The 5,002-nt window shown below is 42.8% G+C and overlaps 1 non-coding gene across 1 annotated transcript; it reads right to left on the reverse strand.

The window, feature by feature from the left end:
* Nucleotides 1-3,698: 3,698 nt before the first annotated feature.
* Nucleotides 3,699-3,771, reverse strand: TRNAV-CAC (transfer RNA valine (anticodon CAC)). The gene has a single exon. It is a non-coding gene; the product is annotated as a tRNA-Val (tRNA).
* Nucleotides 3,772-5,002: the final 1,231 nt, after the last annotated feature.

Genomic DNA, 5,002 nt, shown 5'->3' on the forward strand with positions numbered 1-5,002 from the left:
AGTATTCTTGCCTTGAGAACCCCATGAACAGTATGAAAAGACAGAAAGATAGGACACTGAAAGATGAACTCTCCAGGTCGGTAGGTGCCCAATATGCTACTGGAGATCAGTGGAGAAATAACTCCAGAAAGAATGAAGAGACAGAACCAAAGCAAAAACAACACCCAGGATGTGACTGGTGATGGAAGTAAAGTCTGATGCTGTAAAGAACAATATTGCATAGGAATCTGGAATGTTAGGTCCATGAATCAAAGCAAATTGGAAGTAGTCAAGCAGGAGATGGCAAGAGTGAACATCAACATTTTAGGAATCAGCGAACTAAAATGGACTGGAATGGGTGAATTTAACTCAGATGATTATATCTACTACTGTGGGCAAGAATCCCTTAGAAGAAACGGAGTAGCCATTATAGTCAACAAAAGAGCCCGAAATGCAGTACTTGGATAGAGTCTCAAAAACGACAGAACGATCCCTGTTCATTTCCAAGGCAAACCATTCAATATCACGGTAATCCAAGTCTATGCCCCGACCAGTAATGCTGAAGAAGGGGAGTTGAACGGTTCTATGAAGACCTACAAGACCTTCTAGCACTAACACCAAAAAATGATGCTCAAGTCCCTTACAATTAGCCCCGCATATCCCTGGTGTGGAACCCATTGGATAAGGAGAGTCAACTCTGTTCTTTGCCTTGTTGAAAATGCTTTTATTTTTTGTGTTTGTAGAATTATAGAGCCAGAATTTTATGTAGATTCTCTTAAATAGTGTGGAACATGAAACTTGCTAATGTAATGTAGCTTGCTCAAAAGCCTCATAATTAATTTTTCTCTTATATATGCATATGTATCTTTTAAAGTTTATTGACAGTTTATTAAAACACACAAAGACATAACAAATCCAAAAAAATCCCAAAGTACAAGTAGTGTGAAACTTAAATTTTTTTATCATTTTGTGTATATATTTTGAATACACATAAGTTATACATTTGTTAAAAGAAATGCCAACAATAAGAGGAAAATGCCAACGTATAAGAGAGTAAAAGATGAAATTCCTTTGCACTCAGTCTGTTCCCCTCCCTCCTCAGCTGACTTTTTAAAAAAATATTTATTTTTATTTATTTTAGCTGTGCCAAGTCTTAGTTACAGCACGTGGGGTATAGTTCCCTGACTAGGAATCAAACTTGGGCCCCCTACATTGGGAGGAAGCAGGCTTAGCCACTGGACCACCAGGGAAGTCCCCAGCTGACCATTGTTAATAACTTGGTGTGACTCCTTCCAGGTCACTTTGCTAGCAGTTATGTGCATTTTTAAAGTTTTACATATACACAAACATAGTTTTGGTACATGAGTGGGATCACACCATACACTGTTCTGTAACTTACTTTTTTCACTTTAGCTTTTTTCACTCAGAGAGCTTATCACACCAATACGCAGAGATCTGCCTAACTATTTTTAACTGCTTTATGGTAACTCATAAGTAGACATAATTTATTTAGCTAAAGGAATACAAAGGCTTTGAAGTCATCTTCATTTTTTTACAGTGATAAACATACATCTGTTACACATGGGAGAGTTTATTTTTAGGATGATGCTTAGCAATGGAATTGTCAAAAGCATGCTTACTCAAACTTTTGATACTTGATGCCAAATTATCTTCCAAAAAGACTACCCTTATTTGCACTTCTCTCAGTAGTGAATAGAGCTTCCCTGAAGGTTCATAACAGAAAAGAGTCTGCCTGCAATGCCAGAGACCCAGGTTCAATCTCTGGGTTGGGAAGATCCCCTGAAGAAGGGAATGGCTACTCATTTCAGTATTCTTGCCTGGAGAATTCCATGGAATTTTGAGAAGCCTGGTGGTCCACAGTCCATGGGGCTGCAAAGAGTCAGGTGTGACTGAGCACAGTAGTGAATGAGGGTCCCATTTCCCCACACCCTAGCCAACTTTGGGTATAGCCAATCTTTTAAAACTTCTTCTCTGATGGGTAAAAGTCAGTTCTAATTTTACAAATTGTGTTTCAAGTGAAAGTTTATAGCTGCATGGATTTCAGAGGTTTTTTTTTTTTTTTTTTTTTTTTTTTTTTTTTTTTTTATGTTTTGAAGGGAACACCTGAGATTTTACAAGGATGCTTGGGAATCTCAAATGGATCTGTCAAGTCATTATCCATGTCAGAAAGTTCCCTTGAATTTCAGAAACTGTCAAACTTTCTCTTTTTTTGGAGTAATAAGAGCTGATCTTTACCTGACGATTAAATTTGGAAGCATCTGTGCATTTTTTTTCTTCCAAACCACTTTGTAGAATTAAATTCTGCCTTTCAGCTTAGTTGGGGCCCAGTGGGTGTGGTATGATGGGGTTATAAAGTAATGAGACTAGTAGATGTGTGGGTTTACAGCATCAGCCCCATTTGTTTCTGCTCAGTCCAACTTTAAGAAAGAATCTGTGGGCTTCCCTGCTGGTCCAGAGGCTAAGCCTTAGAGTTCCTAAAGCAAGGGGCTGGGTTTCAATCCTTGGTTGCAGAACTAGACCCCACATTAAAATTAAAAGATCCTGCACAGCCAAATAAATGTGGGCCCCAGAGCCAGCTGCCTGCATTGGAATCCTGGCACGATCATTTACTACCTGTGAGACCTCAGGAAAATTACCCACCTCTGTGTGTTGTTTCCTCATCTGTAAAACTGCGATAATCAAGTACCGACCTCACGATCAGTTGGGAGCTATTACGTGGAAAGTGTGCCTCAACGCGGTGGTTAGCATCCAATGGGCCCTTAGTGGGCGGCTCTTGTTTTTTCCCAGCTCTCCCCAGGGAGCCCCAGAGAATTATTTCACCCCTCTGAGCCTCAGATAGTCCATCTGTAAAATGGGAATGACAGGGACTTCCGTGGTGGTCCAATGGCTAAGACTCTGAACTCCCTATGGATCTGAGGTTCAACCCAGGGTCAGGGAACCAGATCCCACATGCTGCAATTAAGACCCAGCGCAGCCAAATAAATAAAATAAATTTTTTTAAAAATGGGAATGAGAGTCCAATCCTCAAACACTGTCGTAAGATTAATTAAGGAATTATTTGAGTGCTGTATCCAGCGCCTTGACACCCTCCCAGCCTCATCTGTTTCTCTGGCCTCAGCTCTTTCTCTCATCGATGGACACGTGGAGAGGAGTGGTGTCCTGGAATTCTCTGGGAACTACAAGATTGTGGAGGGCGGCAGGACTGACTGAAGATGCTCTCTGTGTCTCTCCCTGAGTCTAAAATTGGTCCTGTGAACCTACTGGGATTCTCAGAAATAGTCCTGGTTTTTCTTCCCTCATCTTCCCCACAACCACTGCCTGCAGTCGGGCCCCATGCTTCATCCTGCCCGGTCTTCCCTTCTGCAGATCCTCATCTTCACCCACGCTTTACCCTAGTTCTGGAGGTTCCTCCACATCACACATTCAAGTCTGTGTTACCAAGCCAAACGTGGGTCCACTCACCTGGGCAGTAAAACCAGTGAGCTGACACGGAGTTGCTGTGAAGGCAAGTGCAGCATTCATTGCAGAGCACCAAGCAAGGAGTCCAGGCAGCTAATGCCCAAAAGACCTGAGCCCCTGATGGTTTTCAGGGAAAGGGTTTTTTCTCTCTCTCTCTCTTCAATATTTATTAATTTATTTGGCTGTGCTGGGTCTTAGTTGCAGCATGCAAACCCTTACTTGTAGCATGTGGGATGTTGTTCCCTGACCAGGGATCGAACCTGGGCCCCCTGCACTGTGAGTGCAGAGTCTTAGCCACTGGACCACCAGGGAAGTCCTAGGGAAAGGTTTTTAAATACAGAGTGAGGGAGAGAAGTTGTGGAGTGTGTGATCAGCTCATGGACAATTCTTCTGACTGGTGCTGAGGTCATCAGGAGTCAATATCATCAACCTTCTGGAGTCTACAGGCTTATGGGTAGCACGTAGTTAATCTCTTCCAACTGGTGGAGGTTTTAGTCTCTGCAAGACAGCTCAAAGGATATGGGTCAGAATATTATCTATAGCACTTGAGAAGGAACTGAAGGTCCTTGATTTGTTTAATGGCTAAACTATTATTATTCTGTCTTGCTTGACAGTTTCCCTTTGTTCTGCATTTTCTCACTTCTCTGATTAAATGTATTCTTTGGAAACTGGGGAAGGCCTAGGAAACTAAAGTTTCTCTACAAACGAGAGGCAAGTAGAGGGCATTTCGGGGGGGTGGGAGGGTTGAGGGGGTGGGGAGCCATCCCAGGAAGACTCCATAGGGTCCTGCTTATTTACATTTGGAGTAAACCTTTCAATTCAACTACTACCTGTTCAAATAACTGATTTTTACTGAGCACATACTATGTGCCCAACAATGTGTGACTTTATAGGCATCATTTCATGTGCCCCTCACAATATAGGCAAATACTTTTATTATGCCCATTTAACACATGAGCACGGATTCAACTCATCTACAGTCACACAGCTGGTGAGTGGAGGAATGAGGTGAAAACAGAAAAACATCTACCTCTGCTTCATTGACTAAAGCCTTTGACTATGTGGATCACAACAAACTGTGGAAAATTCTTAAAGAGATGGGAATACCAGACCACCTCACCTATCTCCTGAGAAACCTATCAGTTCAGTTCAGTTCAGTCACTCAGTCGTGTCCGACTCTTTGCGACCCCATGAATCGCAGCACGCCAGGCCTCCCTGTCCATCACCAACTCCCGGAGTTCACTCAGACTCTCGTCCATTGAGTCGGTGATGCCATCCAGCCATCTCATCCTCTGTAGTCCCCTTCTCCTTCTGCCCCCAATCCCTCCCATCATCAGAGTCTTTTCCAATGAGTCAACTCTTCGCATGAGGTGGCCAAAGTACTGGAGTTTCAGCTTCAGCATCACATCATTCCTTCCAAAGAACACCCAGGGCTGATGTCCTCTAGAATGGACTGGTTGGATCTCCTTGCAGTCCAAGGGACTCTCAAGAGTCTTCTCCAACACCACAGTCCAAAAGCATTGATTCTTTGGTGCTCAGCCTT

The sequence above is a fragment of the Bubalus kerabau genome, chromosome 3 (assembly GCF_029407905.1).
Source record: "Bubalus kerabau isolate K-KA32 ecotype Philippines breed swamp buffalo chromosome 3, PCC_UOA_SB_1v2, whole genome shotgun sequence".
Taxonomy (NCBI): Eukaryota; Metazoa; Chordata; class Mammalia; order Artiodactyla; family Bovidae; genus Bubalus; species Bubalus kerabau.